This window comes from Electrophorus electricus, chromosome 26, assembly GCF_041902795.1.
Source record: "Electrophorus electricus isolate QZ-2024a chromosome 26, ASM4190279v1, whole genome shotgun sequence".
In the NCBI taxonomy this organism is placed as follows: Eukaryota; Metazoa; Chordata; class Actinopteri; order Gymnotiformes; family Gymnotidae; genus Electrophorus; species Electrophorus electricus.
Genome location: NC_137522.1, coordinates 1882501 through 1898010, shown reverse-complemented (window position 1 = coordinate 1898010; position 15510 = coordinate 1882501). Strand labels below are relative to the sequence as shown.

General features: G+C 44.2%; 1 protein-coding gene across 4 annotated transcripts in view; it reads right to left on the bottom strand.

Annotated features, from left to right (window-relative positions):
* tbl1xr1a (TBL1X/Y related 1a) overlaps positions 1-15510 on the bottom strand; it is a 29490-nt gene that overhangs the window by 10943 nt on the left and 3037 nt on the right. For 2 of the 4 annotated variants that reach the window (XM_081708171.1, XM_026996788.3), the window contains exon 2: positions 1808-1873. The exons of 1 other annotated variant lie outside the window; for it this stretch is intronic. The gene's annotated coding sequence lies outside the window, so the exon portion shown is untranslated. Of the gene's footprint in view, positions 1-1608; positions 1751-1807; positions 1874-15510 lie in introns of those variants that run through there. One more of the 4 variants, XM_081708170.1, reaches the window with a different exon arrangement.

The following is a 15510-nucleotide window of genomic DNA, read 5'->3' as shown; positions in this document are numbered from 1 at the left end:
TTAAACGTTTGTTTTCAAATTTATATTTTTCATTAGACTCGTAGTTTTATTTACTATCTGATCATTTTATTCATATTCATATTCAAAGAGCCAACAGGCCCAGGTGTCTAATCCCACAGGCCCACGAGTTATCTACTCTAATCCCACAGACCCACAAATTTAATCCCACAGACCCATGAGTCATCTACTCTAATCCCACAGACCCATGAGTCATCTACTCTAATCCCACAGACCCACGACTCTAATCCCACAGACCCACGACTCTAATCCCACAGACCCATGAGTCATCTACTCTAATCCCACAGACCCATGAGTCATCTACTCTAATCCCACAAACCCATGAGTCATCTACTCTAATCTCACAGACCCACGACTCTAATCCCACAGACCCATGAGTCATCTACTCTAATCCCACAGACCCACGACTCTAATCCCACAAACCCATGAGTCTAATCCCACAGACCCATGGGTCATGTACTCTAATCCCACAGACCCATGAGTCTAATTCCACAGACCCACGAGTCATCTACTATAATCCCAGACCCACGACTCTAATCCCACAGATCCATGAGTTGTGTACTCTAATCCCACAGACCCACGAGTCTAATCCCGCAGACTCACGAGTCTAATACCATAGGCCCATGAGTCATGTATTCTAATACCACAGGTCCACGAGTCTAAACCCACAGACCCACGAGTCATCTACTCTAGTCTGACATTATAAGAAGAGCAGTGTGGTACATGTGAACCTGTTGTGCGACAGCCCGGCTTTCCTTAACTACATACATATTGTTGTAAATAAAACCCGCTGAGCGAAGTGATTGAAAGTATAAAGTACACCGCAAAATGGTCGGTAAACGGAGACGACCTGTACTGAGAGACGTGGGACAGTTAGACAGACAGCTGGGTAAAGGGGTCACGCTCTACTGAGCTGGAACCGAAGTTGAGTAAACTCACTAGACTAGAAGCGTTTTACTGGAAATCTCTTTAATCCACTTGATACATCTCAGCAGTACACAGTCTGAACTTGTGATCAGTAAATGAGGCAGACCCATTTTAGCTGTGCAGAGACCGTAACTCTAAAAGCCGCTGGGTTCTGAACTAAACTGGAATTTAACACGAACCACAGCGCACGGCCGGTTCGTCTCGAGGCTGGTTCTGGTTCGTCCAAAACCGCGCTAAACATGAACCATGAGCGTCGGTATTTAATTTAGCCCATGACTCCACTTGTGTTAGGGTTCAGGAACTGATAACTGAAGCTGAGCTGCTAGGACCATTTATTCTCTCCCACCAACACAGTTACCCCGATCCAGTCCGGCAGTCTAGTGGGCTGTGCCGCTCACTGTCACCACAGGTTGTCCGACAAAAAAATATCAACTAATGAAAACACATATATCTATAATATAAAAATTAAATATAGATTATAACAACTTAAAACAAATAAGGGATGGGAGATATGATGGAGGCATGAATTAAATATCAGACTGCTTTTTTGAATGAGGCGAGCTAACGCGCGTTGTTTACACAGCCTCTCTAAGCCTTTAGACAAACAGACTGAGCAATCTAACATCACCTACTGGAGTGGAAAGAACGAATAACAATAAACACCTTTTAACAAAAGTATGGATTTGGCGTTCGTCAAACGGTTTCCTCCAGCCGTCTGTGTCATTTTTCTCTTTAAAAACAGAACATTTGTCGCTGCTTCGTCGAGGGAACCGAAATGCAGAGTTGTGTAGTGAGGAGGATAAGGCAGCGTTATCGCTGAAGAGTGTGTCCGGATACGGGGCCGGAGGGCAGCTCCACTTACCACACTATCAACACTTTTTCCACAGTGCAAATGTTTTAGAAGGCTTCTGTCCAAGCGTCTCAGCACCTGTAATAACAGAGAAGGGTGGATTTTAGCAGAACTAGAGAAGTATCTGTGCAACGCAGACTTCTACTCGCTAAAAATATCACCCGCTTTGAGTGTATATGCATATGTAATGTACATCAGACTCACCAAGACCCATGATGTTATTATTTCGGGGAATAAATTGAATGGGGGTTTTTTTTTTTCCCCCTCTCTGGTATAAGAACAAGCTGAATCTGGAAATGAATACTTCTGCAAATCCAGACCACATCTTACAAACTGCAGGTAATGAAAGCGAGATTTTGGTGTATAGCCAAATGACAGTGCAGGGTTCACTGGAAAATGCTACGAGGCAAACAGCACGAGGCATTTTGGACTACAAGCGGCCCTCGAAAACAACCGTCCGGCCTGCGTGGGCTCACGTGGTTCGCGTGATGGTTCGCTGAGGGTTGATTTCCAAACTCTCTGACACCCTGATGTGTGCCTTCCTTTTGCTTTGCATACATTGGAGAAATATCCGAGGTTCTGCTTCCTACAGCAATGTCAGTTAAGGGTAACTCGCCTAATCTCGCCTTGCCCCAGAGCTTATGAAAATTGCATTTGCATGAGATTGCGCAGACAATGATCTTAAACACCATTTGTCTCCCACCATTCCGGACTGATAAATCCTGCCCTTCACCTAACTGCCGCAGCGTTAAAGGCACTTCATCCTGTTACTACGCCGTGCGGCAAAGACACCGGTCACAGCCCCGGTTTTGGATCGACCACGGGTATAAAAACACTGTTTAACCTTTTCTGCAAAGACTTGTGGAGTTGTTTTTAGGGGGTACGGGAAGGCCACCTGAGCTTGCGATTCTTGGGCCATCAGACACAACTCCGCACGCTCTGAGGGAAAGGGTTGGGACACGCGGGACGCTTCTGGGAGAGCGGCAGGATTGATCGGTCTTGGCTCGGCCCAGCCCGGTTCTCGTCTTCTACTTTTACGCGGCTGCACCACGCGCACGGGCGTGTCGCGGAAATAACATGTCTGGGTGTAATGCGGCACAGCTCGGAAAACTAGCATTTGGTACGCTAGGACACCTACATCTTCCTTCCTTACACCGGGAGGCAGGGATGGTTTCAACCTTCTGCACACAGTTAAATAGGTTGTCGAGGTGTATCATACACCATAGCAGGCTAAAAACTCATAGTAATCATGTCTATTTGTTACCATACAGTGTAACATCCATTATTATATCCAGGGACATTAATCAAGCACATTATTCCAGCATACACTAGGACACTGTTTGTTTGGAGAGGGACAGGATTCCATGACTACAGCGGGGCACTGTGTTTTCACTGCATGGTCGCTGGCCTTCTCATGGACACAACTTCCTTTTTTTTTCCCTTTTCTTGTTCCACTTCGCTTCTGTAAAGGTCCAAACCTCACCTTGTGCCCAGTCGTCCGTCTGGAGCCCCCATATCGCTCCACCTGCCCTTCCGGTCCTGCAACGTGTGCAGAGCACGGAATGACCACGTCACCTTCCAAGCTCAGCAAGATGCCAAAAGGTCAAAGAGACATCACTGCATGTGCATTTTTGACCCCAATAAAAAGAGGCCCTTTATTTCCCATTTCCTGTACTTCATCTGTAGCACTAACAAAGACAGATGAAGAGATCGTTGCGATCTTTCCTGTTAATACTGAAGAGGTTTTTTTATAGCTTTCCTGTTACCGTATTTAAACCTACTCACACCTAAACCATATGTTTACCTATCCGGACCACAACAGACAACACATTCCACATGGTGAGCACAATGCCGTGTGCTGGCTCTGAACAAGTACTGGAAGAGGAACGGACTGGTTTCCTCCAGAAAGTAAAAGCACCTGATCTGAAATAGCAGCGAGAGCAGGTTTTGGCTAACCTCAACGGTCTGTTTCCAGCTCGGAGAGAGAGAGAGGAGCTGGGATAAATGCTACTTACTTCAGAGCTCCTGAGCGTCTCCCCTACGTCTCTCCTCTGTCTCTGAACCGTCTCTCAATTGTCTCTCCTGTGTCTCCGAAGCATCTTTTTGTCTCGGAAACGTCTCTTTTCAGTCTCTGCAGCGTCTCTCTGCGTCTCTGCCACCTCATGTCTGATTTCTGACAGTGTGCCCCTCAGATTCTCAGGGAGCATTAACTACCAAGTTTCTTTTACTCCGCAAAAGTCATACGTTTTCAAAACCCTTGTGGATCCCCAACGAGGTGTAGAAGCCTTAACACGCCCCGTGTCCCAAATCTCCGCACGCACTAAACGGACCTTAATCGCCATTGGCCAAAGTCTTGACCTACCTGAGTAAATGTCCTCTGTTTCAGAGGGCACCTGAGCAGGTGGGCTTGGCAGAGAAAATACACTTCATAACATAACTCAGTCCCACACTACACCATGAGAACAAAATTATATTTAAAAAAAATAAAACCCATTAACCCTCTCAAAATCTGTGAGACCAGACGAACCCTCTCAAGCCAGTTAAAGATTGTCTGAATGGAGAGGAGGTAGTGTGATCTTCAACGGGAGAATATTAGTTCATCTAACGAGGTCTACATAAACCTGTAATCGCATTAGGAAACATGGTGAATGACTTAAAAATTGATCCACTGATTTATACTGAATTATACTCATTTATACTGACTTATACTGATTTATATTGAATTATACTGCCACTGGCATTTACAGACTGGAAAGAACCCCAAATTAACCTGTTACTTCATATACAGAACAACACACAAGAAGACAAGGAAAGATTACACATAAAACTATTTACTATGTTTATTTTAATAATACTTGCTGCACTGTGGACATGTCATCTAGCCTTATCTAAATCTCTGTTTTCACGCTCAATGTTTTAACCAAAAAAACAAGTTAAAATCCATTTAACAATTAGGCTCCTTTTACACACTGCTTTTACGACAGCAGGATAATGGCCATGCTCACACTCAGAGCACACACTCACAATGAGAGCACCTTCTCACACTCACACACTGAGCACACTCAGTGATCACACACCTGTAGTGCGTTTCCTTTTTTGCCAATCCACAGTTGGGACTTTAATCGCCCGGTTCCCTGGACCCAGTTCATGGCAAAGCCCTGAACTAAACTGGATTTTAAATACAGGGTGTAAAACCAGCAGCTACATATAGTGTGACTAAACACACCACCGCGTAAATATAATTACAGCAAAAAAGTCATTTTACTGCACAGTCAATCAGCACACTGGTCGTACAGGGAAGATAAGAGTCACGCAACCACTGATAGGAATGAGAAATCCAAAGTAAAAACCATTTTCTGAGAGCACCGTGCCGAAATTGAAACTTTAAAAATCCTCAAAATGAAACCCAGAGAAAAAAGGAAGCAGATGTCACTGTGTCTTTTCAAAGAGCAGTTAGTCATTCCACCTACACACCAGTGTGAGCGCAGAAACTGTGCTTCGGTGGGCCGGGGGTGCGGGGGCTTTGCTATTGCGGGCCTAATCTCTCCCGCACTAGACTGTGGAAAGACCACGCTGACTGTAGCCCACCCATCACCCACCAGCACAGGGGTACGGGAGGTGTTCGTTAACAACTGACAGAGCACCTGCCGTAGACAGCTAGACTTCCTCTGGGTGAATCAAGCGCACACGCACACACACTCCATTGTTCACAGAGGTGTTACTTCAGGCACAAAGCGGCCAGGAGAGACCCACTCGTGCGCACTTTGGCAAGCAGCCACACGGCACTAGCAGAAAGGTTATCGGCTCCATCATCTCGGCCACGTGCTCGAGCTGCCCTGGAAGTCGTTCCGAGTCATTTTCAGACGTGAAAAGCGTTCGGTACGACGGGCGAGGGATTGTGGCTGAAGAAAGCATGACGTACCATCGTCTTGGTGTGTAGGTTCGTTTGTTTTAGGGGTTCATCGTACGCTGGGTTCCTCCGAGGACTGTAAAGAGAACAATGGCCGCTAGCACACACGGTTTGTTTGAGCGTTACCAGGGCTTTGTTTGTAATATAATATGTTAATCAGGAATGTCAGCAAAGAAGGCGAGATTCCAGAAAAGCGGTTTTAGGGACGCAGTTGGAGATACTTCCTGGGGCTACGCGACACATGGGGAGAGTTTGGCGGTCCGAAATCGGAGAATTCATTCCAGAGTGCTCCGGCATCCTGAAGAGCTGTGGGGCGTCACGCGGGCGTGTCCACAGAACAGTCGCTTTTCATTTCCCAAAAAGAATACTACAAAATCGTCAAAAACGCCGCCATCAAGGTCTGGTGTTGCGTCTGTGAGCGGTGAAGCCGCCCCCGGGCCGGGCCAGGCCCACAGAGTTCCAGACAGCCTGCATTCCCAGTCCAACATGGCGCTGGAGCGTTTACAAGTGTGAACGCATAACTGCACCCGCAGGCGACTCAATGCCATAAAATTGGGTTTCATGAGGCTTTGGCGTAATTAAGCCCAGAAAATCACGATGTTGTGGAAGAGAAACAGAACGAGCAGTGTCGTGTGGCACAGCGACAAACGCAGAAGCGATCCTCGGGCTAGTGAGCTGCAGTGATCTTAATTATGCTCGTTAGGCGTTTGATATAGCCTTAGTGTTTCAGAAAAGCTCCAGGTCGCTCTCTCATCGAGCTCGCTTGCAAGAGGCACCTTTAGCAGTGCTTAGCCACGAGACCAGCTGCGATCCACACCGTCTCCCTCGGTTTCTATGACAACAGTGTTGGAACAATATCTGATGACAGAACTGACTGAGAGACAGGAAATATGATTTCAGTATTCAAACACATGGAAAATTCATTTTATAAGATTTTATAATCCAGCCATGGGGAGGTTACTATTGCTGTTCCTCGAGGCTTATTGCAGGGCCTGCAGGTCTGGACGCCTGACGCTGACCAAAATGCTGGCCATGTCTGAGGCAGCTTGTCTGGTCTTACCATGTGACCAGGTCAGCCTTCAGCCACACGCTGCTCAGGAACAGCTTCTCGGGCTGTGAATGAGTGTGAAAAAAAAAAAAAAAAACCATCAGATACAGACCTGCGGAAAAACCAGGCAGAGACTGGCATTGTCAATCCGAGATTCTTATTGTGTGAAACGTCCGTGTTGTAGATCAGACTCAGACGCTGTTTACATTTATCGACATGTTGATGGATCAGGCCTAATTGATATCTGGAACCGATATCAGTACAGGCATTTAACCTGAATTTCGGCCCAGTACAGATATAAGCAATGACACAAGACATGGGGGGGGGGGAACCCCCAACATATTATTACCAACATATCTGCCCATGTGGGAATGGACACTACACTGTCACAACACTCTCCACGTCTTCCAAACGCAAACCCTGAGCCGTAATCCCTAACACACTGTTAGAAGTAGAAAATGTCTCAAGGTCACATTACATATGATAACGTATAACATATGATGTCTGGTGACACGACCAACTCAGACGGTCACATCAGCGCCATGAGTCGCACGCCGTGAAGAAGATGGCCAGGGTCACTGTAGATAACTCAGCAACCAGGTATGACAGTAATTTACAAATACTCCACAGTGCAGAATTAAACACCCAGGCACTTGGAAAGAGATCTTCAAGCATTTAGATTCATGCAAAAATTATTTTATGTTGTGAAACGTGACATACTTCCGAAACAGTCTTAAAGCCCTGGCCTATATGTTGCTCCGGTAACAAAACGCGATCTCATCCTTTTAAAATTCAACTCTGCTCAGAAACCCTGAACAGGCGCGCGAGCTTAACCGGGTCGTCCCGGGCCGGCGGCGAAAGCGCGAGGGAACGGCGAAGGTCGCGGGAAGGAAACACACTCATGTAGCTGCACGCTGATTAGGCCCGCTACAGAATCTACTGTAGCGATGGCGGACGCGCCAGCCGGTCCACGGGACGGACTTGCAGAGCCAAGTTATCGCGCTTCGCTCTTGGGAACCGAAGCTTCCGAGTGGGTCTGAAGAGAGTGCATTCATATGCATTTGCGAAATCTTTCTGCCTACCACGGTCTTGGACAGCTGTGAAGGAAGGGGGGGTTTAAAAAAAAAAGAGATCCGTCAGACAGGAAGCGCACGAGCTGAATTTTATGTGTCACCTTTTGTCTCATCGCACTTCGCGCTGTGCAAAAATAGGTGTTAGCGGATCCGCGCGCATGTGACAAAGTTTAAGTAAAGTGAAACTGATCTTTGGAGTTTTCAAAGGCGAACGCTTTCGCCTTCTTGCATTCTTTAAAACAGTAAAAAAATAAATAAATAAACAGATTGTGATGAGCCTTGCAGTCGTTTCGCGTAGGAAGGCGAGTCTCGGTGCAGGTTTTGCCCGTGTGCAATGCGCTGAAGGCTCCGGACCCCATGCACGCGCTCCGAGTCACCAGGAAAGCCGTTTTAAAAGATCTGGAATGACGGATATCTACCAAACTCTCTCTGTAACTACAGCTTCCAGTGTGTACTGTCCCTCCTATTACGCTATTTAGTCGTTATCTAAACAAGTCTACGTTCAGGCCCTGGATTTCAAGCAACAAATCCTGTTGTGTATTTCGGACTGGAGTCAATCTCAACAGGACAACGTGAATCACACTTCGTCGTAATTAATACTTTGTTTACTGAGAAACCGGGCCATTTGTATTGGCTCAGGGTTGCCGTTAGCAGTTGGAAAGAGAAGAGACCAAAATAGATGAATGTTTACAGAATCTGTTCCGAGAGTCCCATTGTTTCTGCTTCAGAGGCAGGCGGGCATAGGGTAACATGGGTGGCCTACATAAGATCCCAGGACATGATACTATGTGACTGGGGAAAAAAGACTCAGTAACTACGCTGGTAATATTTGAGTAGCTCTATCTTTTCACAAGCTTTCACACGTTTTTTTTCTACTGTCAGCGTCTGAGTATCGTAACGGTGGTTCCTGGCCTGACTGCTCCCATGGGGTGATGGGATACCAAAGGGATAATGGGAGTCTAGGTTTAGAGATCTTCAGTTTAAGCAGACTAACGGCAGACTACTGTGGTTCTGATAATAAGGCCTTACTGAACGGGTTTACGTTCTGGTTTACTGTACCTGCTGTCCTGGCTGCTTGCAAAACCTACTGATTTGCGTGCGGTTTCAAGATTCCAATGCAAGCCAGCAGGACTATTACATTTCAGTTTTGCAATATCTGGAGTTTTCAGATCAACGCTTGGGAAGGGTCTGAAGTTTTCAGTTACTGTGTCAACAAAGTTCTCCGATGTCGACGTCGGCCAAATAATCCAGTCTCTGGCCAAACTACCCGAGGCAAACTGGATATCTTTTGCAGTTCATAATGAAATGTCCAGCAATATTTCTGAGGTCTTGTTGAGCGTGTAGCCATGTGAACATGAAAACAAACAGGGCACATAAAAACCATCAAATAAACTAAAAATGAAAGCAAAGACCTTTAAGAGAGACACAAAAGAACTACAAGGAAATTACTTAATCCTGTTAAATCTGTATTTGTGTAGTCCACTTTCTAAAAGATATGGGTCAGTATAATCCAATAATGCCAGCACTGACATAAAGGGTAAACTCTGCTGTGCAATAACACGATTTGCTAAATGCTGGTTGTCTTTAAATTGTAGATGGCATGTAGGTTATCAGATGAATATAGGACAATGAGGCACTGCTACAGTAATCTGCTTACATTTTTAAACACATAAATATAAAAATACACAATATAAAAGAAATCATCAATTTTTGACATGGGCATGTGGTAACCTAGGCTACAGGCTATCTATGGGTTATTTAAGAGAAAAACAAAGCATTGCAGGATGGTATTAAGACCTTACACGGATGTGTCTAGCGTGACTGGGACCTTTACACACTTTACATTCAACCTTCCCATCACAAAGTGTGAGCACACACCAAATTTCTCAACATTTTTTGTTGTGCTTGTTGAATGCATTGGATTATTCAATGTGAATTTAAAATTCAGCAAAGGTATGCACATTGAATTAAAGAACAGCTACACAGCCGGCTTCATTTGACCAAGAACACTATGCCTGATTTGCAGACAGCTGACTGGCAGACTTTGAGGTGCAAACGCCTATTCCCAGTGTCAACACGTAAACCATTAAATCGGCTCCACAATCCTCTCAGACTGCCTGGGCCAGACATACTGCGCCACTCATGATGGCATGATTCAATGCAATTTCACAACACTAAAAACATAAACCTACACACTTGGACAGGTGAACTACGGACAGGTGACATTCAGGCCTTTACTGGAACAAAACGAACCAGGTACCAGAACAAACAAAACCACAAACGCCCCGGCATTCTGACACGCAATGCTTTGCCTGTCGGCTCAGTGCAGCACTTCCCTGAGGCATCAGGTCGCAGGTCTCGCGACCTTTGGCCTTCGCTGAGCTGCTGTCTTTCGTTAGTTCCAGAACATTCTTCGCAACTAAAAAAGAAGTTGGTTACAGCTCTTCATACCCAAACTAACGTTCCATTTTCCAGCTTAGGACCCTAGTAGCGATTCCTCATACGCTTCGAAGCATTCGGCATTCAATCTACCATGTCACACGCGTTCACACACGCACGCACGCGCGCGCGCACACACACACACTACTGTGCATATGTGGGTGTTTTATTAATTAATTCAGAATTTATTTTGAATTAACATCCTGAACAGATCAGATGCAATGTTTACATGTGGGCTACTGAAGACAGACAGTCCAGCAGAGGCAGCCTGCTCAACCTATATGATCAAGAAACCATGAAAGAAAAATGAAAAAACTAATCCCATCATGCGACCATTCTAAAATATTTTTGGAAAAACTATACATCAAAGATAGGGTGACCTTCCCAACCAGTTTCCTGGACAAATGAACATACTCTGTTAACACCAGTGGAACACTAGCCGACAGTACTCTGTTGACACCAGCTGACCATACACACTCTCCACCTGACTTCCTGTTAAGTCTTTTTCCTTTTCCTGCACTACTACAACCAGCGTGGCACGTCTTCAGTTGCCGGTTACATGCTGTGCAGTAGAGTAGGTGGGAAATGTTTGGTTTATTTATAAATAATTTTATGTTGTCTTTCTGGAATGATGTAGCTTAAGTGATGCATGTCACTCTTCCATGAAATGTCAATGCTGATTTAAGACCGCTGAGTTTTCTGGATAGGTTAGTGACAGAGAGCCTGATGCGTGGGAATGTGTTTTTGTAAAAATAAAAACAAATATCCCAGAAAAACACACAGTAGACCTTAAGTCACATGAGAACTGGCAAGAACTGAGAGCAAAATGCTTTGTGACCATCACATAGACTAAAGAAAACCAGCTCACATGAAGATGACTAAACACATCTCATTTCGGTGAGCAGTGGCTATAATTGTATTAAATTAACAACAATCTCTAGTCCTCACCTTACAAACAAGGTGGTTTCAAGAAACTTGAGTATTTAAGTTAGAATAAGAAACGGTATCATTATGTCTAGAATTAATCGACAGACATACTACCGATTACAGAGAATAAAGCAGACGCATCCCCAAACAGGGAACACGGCACACATGCTTCTAACATGTCTTGGACATCCTGAAAGACATACACAAATCTATTCTTATCATAATTTTTATAATTTGTCCAAAATTAAATTTTAACCATTCAAATTATTTCTGGAACTAGTAACCCTGACAAAAGAACTAGAAACTCTGGCGTGAGTCTTGACAGTGTGATGATGAGGTGGCTAAAGCTGAAATAACATTTAACTAAACTAAAATTAAACTAAAGGAACTTGAATGCAAATGTCCTGGAAACCCCATCTCCCATCACAGGTTTTGAATGAATTAATGCATTTTATTTACTATAGTTTGTTTTTTGCCATGTAACACAGCATAAATCTGTGTTAGTATACTTAAACTGCTCATTAAAGGGTGTGGGGGTGGGTAGCCAAGTATAAAATGGTTATCTCCCTACATAATGTTCTCGGGGGGGGCGGGGGGATAACAGCTGCATCACAGGATGTCAACAAATGAGTGATGCAAGTGTCTGCACTTATCACCATACTGGATCAGGTGACGCTTCAGGGCTGAAATCTCACATTCTCGTCGCAAATTAAATAGTTCTTGTCCCTCAGCACTGCTGGCTGATGATGTGATGGTGGGTCATCAACTGTTTCAAATACTCAACCTGAAGTGATGTGCAGTGGACCTTCGGGTGGGGGGTGGGGGGGATCTCCTCAGTAAGACGAGCTGGGGGTTAAGGACAATGCATTCCAACAAAACCTACACCAGTGAGGGAGCAAATTAATTGACTTGGTTTAATTCTCTCTAGGCAAAAAGACTGACAAAATCCCCCTGGATCCAATGTCCATTTCTACTTCCCAGGAGAAGGAAGCATTTGAAGAAAGATGATTAGTCATGCTGTTGATACATAGCCCTGATGTTTTATGTTGCCAAAAAGCCAAATGAGATCACAGTTCCTGACGCAACTACTTCAGGAAGATGGCAATGTTGGCCCACGCTTAAAACGGTTCTGCAGAGTCTCCAGAAATTACAGTTGACAGACAGACACGTCTGATCACTGGCTCAGATGCAGCCATGTATAAACAGGTTTCAGCGTCATAGAATTCCTATTGCATTGGGGGTTCAGAGTGCGAACTTAAATTGGATTTTTTTCGGGAAACATACGTACATTAGCTACCAGTAGGACCATCAATGACCATTCAGCCATGATCCTCCAAGCCACTATCGTTTTTAAGGTTTGTACTGAAAAAAACATAGTTTGGTAATACTGTGCTCCAAAAAACAAAACAAATAATTCCTTGCCACTTTGCTGCAGTACATTAAAGTACTGTGTTTTACCCACAAGCCCAAGAGGGCCACGCAAATATAGATAAGGAACCTTGACTGCGCCATGTGAATTCCCTCTGCGTACTTTGTAAAGAACCTCACTTGCCTCTTATTCACTTATATACCAAAAACCATTAGCTAGGTTTGCAGCAAATTAGGCTAGTGTGATAAAAATCTAAAAATAGTCTACAATTAATTCAGATTGGGATTCTAGGCCAGTAGCTGCTGTGTGCACTGGGCAATTATGGGCAAAAAATGTATCATTAAGAATTTTGAAGACATTCTCATAATGTACATTAAGTGTTTATTTCTTCAGAGGTCAAACCTCTAGGAAGAACAGTTCCTGTAGGTATATTGGCACAACAGTTATTGTTCAGTAATTGCACAACTCCAGTCTTGCTAGCTGGCTAATGTTTGTTCCGTCGAATCTATGCAAAGCATCCTACAAATATTAATACAGTGGAAATAACATACCGGAAGCATGTGTGACCTACCTAGAGCTAGGATACACCCAGATACTGGGCTAGACCCAGATACTGGACTGGTTGAAATATTGACTCTGTGCTTCTTCCTTCGCAGGCAGTTGCAAAGTACAATCCTACAATAATGTGATGGGAATGACGGTCAGTCCAATAACGTGTTGATGTGGATGCATGCTGCAAAAAAGTCACAGAATCCAAAGTGAATTAAATATGAAATATTTGACTGCAGGTGTGTGTTTATGAGACAGACTTTGCTCACTCACTGAACTCGGGGACGTAATGGCTGGCTTTTCTCGGCAGTGTTTCTCCACTCTGAACCTGATTTCCAGGTCTCACACACACACACACACACAACAACGCGAGCACTAGTACGAGATGGCTGTTATGGGGGAGGGAGCACCGCCACTATCCCGCTGAAGGAACCGGCCCGTGTGATGAATTTCCTTGGAGGATCCGGCAGGCTTACGGAACTTCCTAACCCATCACTTCAGTCAAAATGTCAAATAAATCAAATAAAAACAGATTGGAAAAAAAAGACGTCTCTGCCACTTTCCTTTTTTCTAAAGCCTCGATTCTTTTTAAAATGGAAAGAAAAGAGACTTCTGCTCTTTACGCGGTATGGGGCTTCACACATGCAGTAATCATAGCAGAGATTTGTGTAGCTGGCCTGAAATTCCAATCGTACTTAACTAATTTACATTTTGCAACCCCCTCCACGCCGACAGACAGGCACACACACACACACACACGATAACATTTCAGCTTCTTATTCTTTTTAACTGTTATCCCAGTGTATGCTGTTTAACTATCTTTGTTTTAGGTGGAGGTGTAGTATCTCACTTCAGACAACTCTGAAGTACTCCATATGCCTCTGATAAACTGAGGTCAAAGACATGATTTGCAGGACTTGCACGACTGGGCATGTTAATGGTTTACCACTGTTCGCTCAGCCGCCAGTAAGCATTATTACCAACCAAGCTCATCAGTTAAATGGCTGTGCTCAACTTAAACAATACAGAGAAACTGCATTAGCGTGTCAAATTAGATTTACCACCTGCTGACAGATTTATTGTGAGAAAGGAAGCTGAATCGCCACAATTCTTGTGTATGACTTTTTTGTAGTTAAGATTTAATATAACTAAGTTATTTATTGCCCACTCAAACCTGAATGTCCAGTGCTGAATTTACTGTCCTAAAATGTGTGACATCCTCCTTGTAAAAAGTCAATTTCAGGACTGAGAGGTAGAACGGCCTTTAGTTCTGTCTGCCACAGTGGTAACGAGCCAGTGAGTTTGACGCAAAGGTGAAGACAATTGCATGTCGTCCTTGTGTCTTCAGTCAATAACTCACTCTTGATCTCTTTCTAGGATAAAACGTAGTTTTGAGAGCTAGCTACAGGGGCCACTAGCCAGGTAGCTCTAGGTCTGCACACTGGAGCAAATATTTGACCGTCAACGTTACCACAACTGTTGCTCCCTGCTTGCTGATGCAGAAATACACTGCAAGTGGATTACTGCCGACTCATCAAAACATGCAACAAAGCATCTATAGGTACAATTTCATATCCACATTTTCATATCCACATGTAATAAATATAACAGCATTTCCAGGAAATATGTTTTGTAAGTCATCTTTCCAAATAGGTTTTATTTTGTTGTAAATATATTTTGCTGTTCTGATCGCTATTAATTTAAATACCAATGTAACAAGCAATAGCTGGACATCTGGAGCGCTCCAGGCCAGGCTCAGTGGAGGTATATAGCAGTGACTCCACGCCTCCCACTGGGGTGAGGGTGGGCGGGGCAGTGCCTCCACGCCTCCCACTGGGTGGGTGGGGCTTGCAACAACAAAACAACAGCTCCATTCAAAAAGAACTAACCCAAGGCCAATAGTCAGTAGCATATCTTCCTGAAAATGTAAGACAACTGTCTAAACACAGCACAGACTGATAATTTGGTTATTACGGTATTATTAGTCATCAATGACATCAACTGCACTTAAAATGGAGCAATAACTATGACTATTGATTGAGATCAGTTATGACACTGGACATGACTACCATTATAGAACGGGCACGATTTATAGAATTCACAGAAAATTTAACTGGAAGGTAAATGAGTTGTAGCTACTTTACCCGATGCAGAGAGGGAGAGAGATGTAAAATGATGATGCAAGAGATGTAAGATTAGTTATTGTAACCGAGTCAACATCAGCACGTGTGGTAGGTTGGCCAAGAACACATGCAACAAACAGTGCCTGAAAACAATATCCTATAGGATAACAATCTACAAAGCTATGTAAACACGGTGACTTTTATTTTGTGAATTCTGACAGTGTTCACTGGAGTGCCGTGACAATAATGTTTAGAAGCAAATAATCACAACAGGAAG